The 13,234-nt window shown below is 48.6% G+C and overlaps 1 protein-coding gene across 3 annotated transcripts in view; it reads right to left on the minus strand.

Annotated features, from left to right (window-relative positions):
• Positions 1 to 13,234, minus strand: part of SLC39A11 (solute carrier family 39 member 11) — a 470,492-nt gene that overhangs the window by 300,409 nt on the left and 156,849 nt on the right. The gene's annotated exons all lie outside the window — the stretch shown is intronic.

Here is a 13,234-nt window from a genome sequence, read left to right on the forward strand (position 1 = left end):
AATGGAGAAGAAGGGAAAGAAGGATGAAATAAAATGGGGGATGGGGCTAGAAAAGCAGCACTGCAATGTGACTTACATTAAATTAAATATTTTTTAAAATTGTAAGGGGCTTTAAAAAAGCAAAATGTCTTAAAAAAAATTTTTAAGGGGCTTTAAAAAAGCAAAACCTCTGTCTCCTTCAAGAAATAAAATCCAGTTCCGTGGATCATGGTGTGCTGTCTCGGGCATAAGAAGGACTACTGCTGATTGCTGATGTCCCCATAGCACCAAAAGAAACAAATTGTGAAATGAAAAGCCTAGAGCAAATCAAAATGCTGTCATCTCCAACTGAAGTCTAGAGCCACACACTAAAGGCCCCTACACAAGGCACAACTACATAAGTGCCCTTAGGTGCCAAGGCGCTGCAGGCTCTGCAGCCCCCAAACTCTGCAGCTCGATGCTGCACATCTCAATAACAACCTTCCCCTGCTCTAAGCTCTGTCAGCTGCCTCTGGTTCTCGCTGGGGATGTGTCATGGCTACTAACAACCTCTGGGGGAAAGAGTGCAAAGCAGATAGGAAGCTCTGCTGCTCACCAGGCCAGAGTCCAGGTGGCCAGCCTGACCTTCGCCCAAACCCCCCACCTTCTATCACATTTAATTTGGGGTGGGAGGGGCTCCGTAACCTTTTCATCTGACTGAGGTTTCACTTGATTGAGGCTATGATGACTCCCTGCTACCCTGGCCCTGTGGAGTGCCAGCTCTTTAATTGAACTTTGTCAGCAGGTCAAAACTCCCTGATAAAGGGCTGACGGGAAGCTCGGGGTATTAATTGGTGCCCCCCACCAACCAGAGCTAAAGCGAGGCCGTGAGCTACACTGCATGGAGAAAGGAACTGGGGTCTCAAGATGCTGGGGAGGGGCCCACAGCTCTGGGTGGGTTCTGCCTCCTGCTAGCCACACTTAACCCAGACACACAAGGTGACGTTAAATAATGGATGCTCTTTTATTACTGAGAAATTGCAGTCATAATCACTCTCATAACACAATCTTAAATTATTCCACATTAGAAAAAAAAACTAAATGTCGCCTCTGATCATCGGCCAGAATATGGATGATGCTTACATAATAGATGACCTTCTCTCGTGGGGAGCCCAGCAGCGCCTGCTGCACAAAGCCAGGCTGCTTGGGTGACAGGCAGCTGACCTCCAAGCAAACGGGGACACAGAGTGGTACAGACATGGAGGTAGAGAGGGCAATCCTGCCACAGGCTCCAGCAGACAGCTCACTGCCATCCTCCTGTTTCAGTTTACCTAGACATTCCAGGGTCAGGGATCATAGCCATGAACCCTAAAGGAGAGGAAAATGACAACTCAAAGTGCTTGGTCTCTATGGCTTTTTTTTTTGTTTTTAAGTTTTATTTTGGTAAAATATATCTAACTTAAAACTGGCCATTTTAACCATTTTTAAGTGTTCAATTCAGTGACATTCATTACACTCACAATGTTGGGCAACCACCGCCCCTATCTATTTACGGAACTTTTCCATCTCCCAAAACTGAATCTGTGCACCCATTGATTAATAACCCCACTTCTCCTCCCCCCAAGTCCCTAATAGCCCCCAATCGACTTTCTGTCTCTGCACATTTGCTTACTCTAGATATTTTCCTGTAAATAAAATCATGTAATATTTGTCCTTTGGTGTCTGGCTAATTCCACTTAGCATAATGCTTTCAAGGCTGATCTGTGTTGCAGCATATATCTGAACTTCATTCCTTTTTATAGCTGAATAATATTCCAATGTATGAATATAACACGTTTTGTTTATCTGTTCATAGGTTGATCTTACTGGGTTTTGGAACACATTTCGTCTTGCCCTGTCTGAGGTCTGGCTGCATTCTCCTTCCTGGCAGAAATACTCAGAGTGGGGCAAGTAGCTCACCCCCCTTTACATAAATCTTTCCATCCTGAAGCCAATGATCTACTCAATGCCATGTCTTCAGCCTCTTCCCCTTTCTCCCTTAATTGTCTTTATTTATTAATTCATTCCCACCCCACCCCCATAGATTTGCACTCTCTGTCGGCTTTCTGTGTCCATTCCCTGTGTGTTCTTCTGTATCTGCTCGTCTTCTCTTTAGGCAGCACCAGGAACTGATCCGGGGACCTTCTGGAGTGGGAGAGAGGTGCTCAACCTCTTACACCACCTCTGATCTGCTGTGTCTCTTATTATCTTTCCTCTGTGTCTCTTTTTTTGTTGCGTCATCTTGCTACGCCAGCTCTCCACACAAGACAGCACGCCATGCGGGTAAGGTCTCTGCATGGGCCAGCTCACCAAGCAGCTAGCTTGTCTTCACCAGGAGGCCCCGGGAATCGAACCCTGGACCTCCTATAGGGTAGACAGGAGCCCAATCACTTGAGCTGCATCCGCTTCCCTCTCCTCTAATCTTAAGCAGTTGTTCCACAGGGGCAGAAATGAATGATTTCTAGCTACACTTAAGATAGGAAAGTATGCTACTACTAAAATTATCTTTGATATGAACAAAACCTTCTATTTCTGGTGCCAAATTACTGTTCATAATCAAGCCTATTTAACCTTATAAACCAGATGTTAAAGCACTACAGTAGTTCTACACTAGTCCTAAACGATAGCCCTGAAACCAGGTTCCCCACGAGTGTGAGTCACAGACAGACAGGACATGACAGGACAGAGTTTTCTGCCCCCTTATGCTTTTTCTTTTAATGAAAAAAATATAACTTTTAAGACAGTAACGTAAATCTAAAGGAATGCAAATACCTAAGTAGAATGAGGTATTTTTCTTTCTAATCCACAGTGGTCACCCATCACTCTTTTTTTTTTTTTTTTTTAAAGATTTATTTATTTATTTAATTTCCCCCCCTCCCCTGGTTGTCTGTTCTTGGTGTCTATTTGCTGCGTCTTGTTTCTTTGTCCGCTTCTGTTGTCGTCAGCGGCACGGGAAGTGTGGGCGGCGCCATTCCTGGGCAGGCTGCACTTTCTTTTCACGCTGGGCGGCTTTTCCTCACGGGCGCACTCCTTGCGCGTGGGGCTCCCCCACGTGGGGGACACCCTTGCGTGGCACTGCACTACTTGCGCGCATCAGCACTGCGCATGGCCAGCTCCACACGGGTCAAGGAGGCCCGGGGTTTGAACCGCGGACCTCCCATATGGTAGACGGACGCCCTAACCACTGGGCCAAAGTCCGTTTCCCCACCCATCACTCTTAATCTAATTGTACTCTTAGGCTTTAATAAGATATGCCTATATAATCTACTCTGAGCCTTTCCTGGCTTCTCAACATTTTAAGAATCACCAGCTGGTCTTTTTCAGGCAACTTATTCTGACCTCTTCCTCCTTTTGGATGGTAGCAATCCCTTCAGAAATCTGCCAAAAACCAAGATTTCTCTTCCCCGAAAAATGCCTGTGCACCTGTTACCTATTGCTAGATAACAAGCCACCCTAACACTGCGTGGCTTAAAACAACAACCAGTTCTTATTGCTCACGAGCTGACGGTCAGCCAGGCATCGCTGCTGATCCACCTCAGCTCAGCTAATACTGCTGGGCTCACCCAGGCATCTGTGGTCAGCCGGTGGCTCAGCTGGGGGCTGGGGAGTCTAGGCTGGCACACACCATCTGACAGCTGGCAGAATTCAGCTGATTGTTGGTGGGGAAATCTCAGTTCTTCTCCACATGGACTCCACCTTGCTCCAGCAGCCTAGACTGGGCTTTCTCCCATGGTCAACTCAGGATTTCAGGCAGGGTCCAACGTGCCAATGTTTTTCAAGTCTCTGCTCACCTAACATTTTCCACCATCCCATTGAGGAGTCTATAAATGGGCTCTATCTTTTGATGGGAGGATCTGCAACATCTGATACTCAAGGTATGGATACCCACACGGGAAGAATTTCTGCAACCTGCCTTAGCACCTACGCACAGGCATACAAAATGTTGTGTGCATTATCAGGGAGCCCATGAATTCCCCGAGGCCCTCCATGGGGCCAGACTACAAACAATTGCTCTAGATTACACCATCAAACTTAGCCTCATCTGCCCAAAACAGTGCTTCTCCAATGGAGACCAGAGGTCATATTCTCAAAGGTCTCAGAGCTTAATATAAAAAATGTTTAGTTTTGTTTTTTTTCATTTAAATGATAATGTAAATATATACCAAAAATCTGAATCAAATCCTTTTGCTAGATTTCAGCACCTTTGCTTGCATTTGTGTTTACAATTGAGTTAGTACCAAGCAGCATAGCTTTAATTGTTGACGTTAATGGGAAAAGTACCAGGGCAGATGATATTTCGAGCCAAGCGCAGGCCAAATTACTTCATGGAATGCTATATAGATGACTGAGCTTTCCAGATAGTTCCAGAAAGTGGTGGGGGAGCTGACTCCATACAGCAGCAGTCATAGTATGAGCTGCCTCCATACAACGGCAGTGGTGCCACAGGCTTGCCAGAACCAGAGGGAGGTGAACATGACAATTGGTACTCTTGGCTCATGGTGACATCATCTGCCACATCACAAAAATGTCTTTGGTTTTGATCTTATAGATTTGGTTGTTTTGATTTGAACTGTCAGACTCTTCATGACTATTGAAGAGTCCCAAGCATAAGACATAATTTTACCTAATTTTATGCCTGTGCATATTTGTGCCTATAAATGGGTATGGAACAGTGCAGTAAAAATAGCTTGAATCAACACTGCAAGTATGGGAGTTTTCTTCCCTTTCAAGTGAATAAATGTATTTGTCAAATAGAAAAAACACTGGCATACAGCTCAGAACAATGGGATTTATCACTCCTTTTTTCCTTGTTTTCCTCCCTACTGACTGCCATTCAAAATCTCGAAATGTCTGCCTTCCTATTACATGCTAACACTGTGAACACAACATTCCATGGTGACCTAATGACTGTTTTTCTATGCTCAAAACAACAGAAACTTTTTTAAATCGTCGTTTTCCATGTCACCTATAGTCAAGGTAGCATGCTGACTGAGGCACCCTCACCTCTTTGGGTGGGCAAAGATCTCCTTTATGATTCATTTTGTCCTAAACCACAATTTCCCAGAATCCCCAGATCCATGAGATGCCCCTAGGAAAGGATTCCATGGACAAACAAAATTGAGACAGTCCAAACATAAGCAGATAAAAAGAATCTGAGAAATCCCATGGCAAAGAACACAGCTCTCTTTAATCTCATATTTCCCATACTTATGTGATCATTAAAGTTACAGAAAACCGCTCCATTGGCACAGGCTATCCAGTCATACTGGCTCGGCTTCTACAGTGCCCTCTCTTATATGATCACATTTGATCCTCAGTATCTTCTTGTGACGCAGATGGACAGGTTGCCTCATTATCCCCACTTTACACCGGAGGAAATGAAGTCACAGAAGCTAATGCCTTGACATCAACTATCAAACAGAGGCACAACCAGGATTTGAACTCTGGCCTCCTGATTCCAAATCCCACCTCTCCTCCAGGCCCATGCTGCTCCTCATGATCAGCTAGTGGTGGACAAAGATGACTTCAGCTTCAAGGAAGTAACAGGCAGGACATTGCCCCAAGGAGCATAGACGGGAGTTTGTGCAAAGTTGTGTGCCACGGTATTTGGGGGGAGGGAAGTGTCTGGAGCCCCCCATGCGGCTGTTCTCTCGGGCCCTAGTGGAAGCCCAGACATATGGAGCCACCAACCCCAAGCTCTTCTTGGCCCTTTCATGATGGCCCAGGAAAAGCTTGCTTTGGTGGTGCAGATAAACGGAAACCAAAGTATGAAAACCAGGTGTGCGTGCTACATAGAAAACTGGCAGATGCTACTGTTGTGAAGACAACCTAAAGAAAAAATAAACCGGAGAGAGGCTGGCCATCGGATGGAATAGAGATGCCCCCAGCTCCATGCTGAGGTGAGCAGATGTCCTTCCAGAGACCGGGCCTCAAGGGGAGCTGAGGGGCCACACGTTAACAGTAGGAGACCAGGACAGGGAGGACAGAAGCAGGGCTGAGACGTCAAGTCGGCTCTTGTCTCCTAAACCAACCCAGGCTAAGTGCGGCTCTGCCCTCAGTCTACCGGGAAGAGGGCTGGGAGGTCAGGAGCAGGAGGCCAGAGGGGCCGTGGGGGTAAGGCAGCCAGCCCAGCCCCGTCGCACCCACTCATCCTCATGGGCACCGCCAACCTCAGCCTCCGTGGTCCCTTCTCGCAGCCACGGCTTCTCAGCAGCAGCCTGCCTCCACGGGGCTTTGGCCACCAGGGTCTGAAATTTCGAACGGCTTCTGAAAATAGCTCTCCTGCCTCTTGGTAATTGCTACCTCCAACGATGATGCAGACAGCTTCCTAAACGGAGCTGTTTTCCAGGGTATTCAGCCCCAAATCAAGCCAGCTGGCAAAGGAAGACTCGGGGACCCCCGAGGGACCCAGAGGAGGGAAGGTGGGGAGGGGGAGCAGCTTTGGGTAGAGGTGGAAATCCCGTGCATTTTTTTGTTAAGGAAATAGCAGGCAAACCACGTCAAAAGGAAAAGCGGAGCTTTGAAGAACATATTTAATTTTTTTAAAACAGGATTTTATCCATGGCATCATTCTGCTTGGAGCAGAATTAATTATTCAACTAATCTAGTCATGATGAGGACTTGGCAGTGAGAAGGTATTAAAACAGCTGGCTTCTACAGAATGTTTTTCTGCTTCCTGCCACGGGCAAGCGGGGACTGCCATCGTTCCCTTTTTTCTCTTTCTGAGCCAAAATCCCAAAGCAAACACCCACAATGAGATGTACAACATGCCTGTTTTAGTTTCCTTTTGCTGCATAACAAATTACCATGAATTCCTTGGCTTAAACCAAGCCTCAGTTATTACCTCCTGGTTTCCAGGGCTAGGTATGGTAATGCTGCATCCTCTGCTCAGGGACTTGCCGGCTGTAATCAAGGAGTCAGAGGGGCTGTGGGCTCATCCGAGCCACATAGTCCTCTTCCAAGGTTATCGGCTGCTGGCAGAAGTCAGTTCCTTGCAGATGGAAGCCTGAGGTCTCTTGTCTTCTAACTGTCTGCCAGCGGGGGAATCCTTCAGCAGCCAGAGCCCACACTCGAGTCCTGGCCACCTGGCCCTCTCCATGGGCAGTTAAGAACAGAGCTGTTTGCTTCTTAAGAGCAGCCGGAAACTCCCTTGCTTCAAATCTCTCTGACCTCAAGAAGGGCCCAGGCTCACTGATTCAGTCGGGCCCACCCCACCTAGGACACTCTCCCTTGGGAGAAACTCAAAGGCAACTGATTAATAGCCTAACAGGTACTTGATGGAAATGAAATCCCATCAAGAGGAGAGGGTTCTACGGTGTGAACACCAGGGGATGGGACTCTCAGGAGCCAACTGTCATAGAATTTCACTCCCTCCTCCAACATCTCTAACACACTGAGATTTCTAGAATCCACATTTCACCTTAGGAAAACAAATCTGTGGTCACACCTTATGGACAAGATGCCATGCTCTACCAATTCTTTGTAGTACAGACTTACAGGCCAAGCCCCAGCCCCACAGAACAAGTCCAGTCTCCTCTTACTCAGCAACAGCCACTGGCAAGGCGGCGCATTGCAGAGGTTCTGCCAGGCAGAGGATTCAGCTCCACCGCCACAGGGAAGAGGTCTGTGGTGGCCGTCAGGGCCAAATGATCCATTTGGCCAGGAGGGGCCATGCTGGGGCCCGAGACACTTTTAGGGCCCCATGGAAACGGTTTGATTTCTTTGAAAGTCAGAAGTAAAAATGAATACCTAATAACAACTATATTGATAATGAATCCAGCCTGGATTATGGTCATCCTTATACTGACATGGCTGTAAAATATAATCCGTAATATGCTTTGTGGTGGGAGGGGCCACAAAGGCTAAAGGGTTCTATAGCCCCTGGATGTGCCAAGGAGGCCCGGCTAGCCTCTTCCTTGTGCTAACCACAGCTCCTTGGGGATTCAAAGGACATCCGAACCTGTCTCGGAAAGAAGCTGGTCAAGCCCTTGGTCTGACAATGCTGACCCTTGGAATAACTGAATAGAGAGTGCTAAGTGACAAATCGGGATAGTTCTAGGACACTGGAGGACAGGATGAATACGCTAATTGGGTTGATGGGAACAAATGAGTCTAAAGTTATAAACACGGGGCAGATAAGGCCAAATCTGGTGCCTGGATGAGCCACGGTTTTGTTTGGGTCCATTAGAACACTAATCCCCGTCAACCACCTCACACTGGCAGGGAAGTGAGGATGTAAACGAAGCAATTAAAACCCTTCTCGAACACCAGAAATGGGCAGAAAAATATTTGTTGAAAATATCAGTAGGACCATCTTCCTATTAAAAAAAGAAATCAAAGTAAAAGACCACAAGAGGAGCATGAGCCTCAGGGTTCACAGGTGAGTGTAGGAGCCACGGAGCGGGGGGAGCAGGAGCACCGAGGGGGCTCTACCAAGAGTCGGGAAGGAAGGGACGGAAGGACGGTGAGACGGGTAATAGAGAGAGGGGTCTGGTGCCTGGGAGGGGTATGAGCACAGGACGACCCAAAGAGAGGCGCAGCGAGGCAGGGGGCTCGCACCGCCCCAAGAGTGGGCAAAGGAGAACAGAGAGAGAGGTTTGCTAACAGCATACGTCATCTTGTCACTTCAACTCTCTCGTAAAGTGAGGGATGTGGTCTAGATAACCTGTAAAGTCTGCTCCACACCAAACTGTCCGTGAAACTAAGGATTTCTAGATTGTGACAGAGATATCAACGGTCACTCTGTGGAAGGGAGGGGTCCAACAAACACCCCACCCCAGAGCTTTCCAAGCCTCTGATAAACAAAGTGGTACATCTTGAGGGAATGAGCTCTTGGCTACACGGTGTGGGTCCTCGTCCCAGTTGGACAGGGGTAGCAAGACCCCTGATGACCAGCCTCTCAAGACCTGCAAGGATGTCCAAGGAGGGTGCAGGGCGGGCATGCCCACTGGCAGAGGGTTGCGCTGCCCCTTTCCATTTGGCGTTTCTTTGTTGGTACTTCACACCCAGGGGGCTTGCAGGACAAAGAACTCCAGCTCTTCAGAGGATGGGTCCCCGGGCTTCTCGGTGGAAGTCTGAAGGAAAAGCAATGTGACGCCCACACCAGAGAGTCCCGGCTCTTTCAGGCATGGGTGTTTCTCCCAGGAGGGTTAACTATAGGTAACTACTGCCTCCTCACCATGCAGGGAAGCCGAGGACATATACTCAGGGAAAAGATGTGAATGCTTTGGAGGAAAAGGTATTTTCAGAAATACATGGATGGGCCAGAGTTATGAGACACTTTCTCGTCGTGGAGGAAGAGGAATATGCAGAGCACATGTGTGTTCCTGTAGTCTGGGCGGCCCAGTAACACATGCACTGCAGCAGAAGTCCTAAAACTGGTCTCACTAGTAGAGCGCCCGCCTGGGAAGGAGGCCACGGGGTGGTGGCACCACAGATACCTTGGAGGAGTTGGAGTAACTTAGGGGAGAAAAGTCACAAGGGTCCTTTTCTAAGCTAGAAAAATAATTCATGGTGGAAAGTTCCAACAGCCCGAGGAACGAGCCCTTTGCAAAAATCCTAAACCCATCGAAGGCAGAAGGCACTGAGTGCTTTTATCTGTCATATCTCCTTGGGCGAGCAACCCACGAAGCCTTCTCACTGTACAGCCCCAGGGAGGATGCTCAGGCTGGCAAACCAGCCTCGATCAACAGGAGAGCCAGCAGGAAAGGCACTCCTTGCCAGAACGCACGGGCTAAGCTAGAGAGGCGAACGTCCAGGGTTAACAGGGTTCTGCCCTCAACTACGGCTCTAAGGAGCCCGCTGTCCTCTCTCTGCTCAGTTCTCTCCAGTCTTCAGTTGTTATTGCTGCTGCTGCCAGGCGAGCGACTGATCTCCTTCACGACGCCCGCTTCCCAGAGGCTTCATCCTCATTTAACCTCTAACATTATCACCTATCCTGCCCCAGGAGCAACAAGGAAAAGCTTAGTGTGTTACCTTGGAGACATGGATATGGAAAGCAACATTTAGTGTTGATAGGAGGTGCAAATGCATGTTGCCCAAGAAAGCCAAGAGGCAAAGGGCAAGGCAGAGAAGGAAGGTGATGTTCTAGAACGCCAAAGGGAGCGCTGCTGGGAAGGGAATTACGGAGGGCCCACGGCTCCCTGCAGGAAACATTTTGCCCAGCTTCAGGCGGTGCCAGGCCTGACTCATTGCACACTGGCTGCTTGATGATCTGTCTCTCCCCGCCCGCCCCATTTCTAAGAGCAGGAACTAGGGGAGGCACTTCAGTACCGCTAAGCCATGGTTCAGGTCCAGGGAGGGAAGAGACCCATGGCAGGAGACGCTCACCACCCAACCAGACAGGCCACCTGCGTGGTGCCAGAGCCAACTCTGGGGCACAGAGTGAGGAGGGGCCACGTGCAACTCGCAGGCCTCGTCTTCCACATGGGTGTCATTGCGTCAGAGTCCTCTCCATTGGCTCACTAGCTCCCACAGACCTTAGGACACTGTACAGTGCCCACTAGAGAGGACGAAGGAAGACAGCAGGTGCCCAGCCTCTTGTGCAAGAGAAATTCATGCACAGGAGAGGTTCACATAAGAGCAAGACATGACCAGCTGCAGCCTCAGAATGTTTTCGACACATTCAGGGAGACGCAATCCTGGGCCTCCCAAAGGATTGACTGAATGGAAAGTTTTGTTGCTTAATTATTTTCTTCCCTCTATGCTGACCTCCCACATCAGTGCTATTCTGCCCCCTCGCTGTCCCCTGCCTGAGTCAGAGGTGAGAGTCCAGGGACAGTGTCACCGTGGAGACCAGTGCTGCCCCAGGAAAGGCTGTAGTTTCCCATGTTCTGGGAGCACAGGACTCTCAGCTGCTATTTCTATGGCTTAAGAGGCTGCATCATTTGCAGGGCAGTTAGAAATTTCGACATTTTTTTCACGGTCAGACAGGATGGCCCGGGTCTAGGAGTAAGGTGGGCAAACCTGCTGGTTCCATGGAGAATGAGGTTAAATCAGCCGCAGCAACGAGTTGCTGACCCATCCACAGGAGGACCCAGCCAGAGGGAGGGCTGGGAAATCCTCCAGCCCTGAGAGACTCCTTCCTGGGGTCTTCAAGAGGAAGACAGCCAATCTCAGGAGGCCATGAAGAAGGCAGGCTGGGGCAAGACAGACGATACAGCCCATCTCAGTTACCCCTGGGGACAAAAATAAAGCACCTCCAGAGGACAAACCCACCTCTCTGCCATACCTAAAGTGCATCAACCAGCAACCTATAGGCCTAAGCAACACGCCATGTGTGTGTTCTCTCACTCTCCCCCCCTTACCCCTCTCCCTCCCTCCCCATTCACCTGCCCACACACACTACTCTATATTTTCTATGGGTATTTGCAAGACCTATGCAAATAAATACAAAGACAATGACAGAAAGGAAACACACCAAAGGGTCCTCCCCAGTTACTGGGGAGACAGAGCGATTGAGAATAGGGATGGCAGTCAAAGAGGACATCAGTCTTATCCTTAATATTCTGTTATACCATGAAGCCCGGAGGACATGTATGACACAAAGAATATGGGTGGTCTCTGGAATATTCTTCCCCAGCCTGGAAGAGAGCAGACTAGTCTCCAAGACAGCGATTCCTCCTAAAATGGAATCGCCCTGAGATGATTTGGGGGGGGTGTTACCAGGGAGCGAGAGCCTAGTGGCCACCCCAGGAGGCTGTACTTCACAGATCTTCCCAGCATCTACTGGGAGTATTTATCTCTAGCTCAAATAATTTTGAAAAATCTCCAAATATTAAGTCTTTAATCTTTCAACAGTTAAAAGGTCTGTTGATTTTTTTTTTTAATTAGGAAAAATAATCAATAAATAAGCCAGGGTCATTTATTTGTGAGGTTGGAGAGAAGATATCAATAGCTTATATACTCTACTCCTAACCAACCCCCCACACACACATACACACACAAAGGAATTAAATGTTTGTTCTGAACCAGAAGAACCAGCTTCCAGGGTCGCACCTAGCACTTCTCACTCACAATACTATTTATTGGGGCTGGGAAATACGAGTTTATTGCAGGTGACACAGTACTCAGGAACCGATGTGTCAAACTAATATGGGATTTCCCTTTTGTGTCTGCAACAAAAGAGAATCCTGAGCATATGTGCTGAATTGCCAGCAAGGCACCAGAGAGGAGCCACCAAGAAGAGAAAATGAATTAACAGCCCCATGAGCCTAAGATCCAAAGGAAAAGTCAAACTGTTGCCATCTGGCCGGGGGCAAACATGCTGATGAGAATGAAGTCTGCTGCAATGTCCAGCATTTGCCCCAGAAGGCTCCCTTCATGCCTATAAAAAGGCAACTGCAAGATTAACTAAGGCTAGGGCAGTCTCGGGGAGCCTGTGTGAAGGGGCCATGAGGCCTGGGGTCACACCGCCCAGGAAGTGAGAGGAAGCCCCATCAAAAGCAAAATGGAGAACTCATCTCTCCTTAAAGGGCTACTCCCAGCTCAATCCATGGGGCCACAGGGTCTTCCCAGAACCCCCGGCTCATTCTCTCCTTGGCTTGCCCATCTATTCCACCTCTGCTGGGTATTTGAAACTTAGAGGTCTCTGCCTACCTCCTCTATGCCCATGCTACAAGCCACCCCTCTGCAGCTCCATCCCCTACTGCCCTATGCTGTAACCATGTTGCCCCTGAATTACCCACACTTCTTTTTTTTTTCTGCATCCATTATTTTTTCTTTATTTTCTTTTAAATGCTACATTCAAAAAATACGAGGTCCCCATACACCCCACCCCGCCCACACCACCCCTCCCACAGCAACAAACGCGTCCATCATTGTGGCACATGCACCCGGCGAATACATTCTGGAGAACCGCTGCAGCACATGGACAGTGGTCCACATTGTAGTCCACACTCTCCCCCAGTCCACCCAGTGGGCCACGACAGGACACACAACATCCAGCATTCATCCCTGCAGCACCACCTAGGACAACTCCAAATCCTGAAAATGCCCCCACACCATATCTCTTCTTCCCTCTCCCGACCATCAGCAGCCACCGTGGCCATCCTCTCCACATCACTACTACAGTTTCTTCCCACACTAATCACAGTAGTTCCCAAGTAGAACACTAGTAAGTCCACTCTAATCCATACTCTATTCCTCCATCTTCTGGACCTGGGATGGCTATGTCCAGTCCCCCTCTACATCAAGAGGGGGTTTAGATTTCACATGGATGATGGATGCAATTCTCTTG

Source organism: Dasypus novemcinctus, chromosome 21, assembly GCF_030445035.2.
Source record: "Dasypus novemcinctus isolate mDasNov1 chromosome 21, mDasNov1.1.hap2, whole genome shotgun sequence".
Taxonomy (NCBI): Eukaryota; Metazoa; Chordata; class Mammalia; order Cingulata; family Dasypodidae; genus Dasypus; species Dasypus novemcinctus.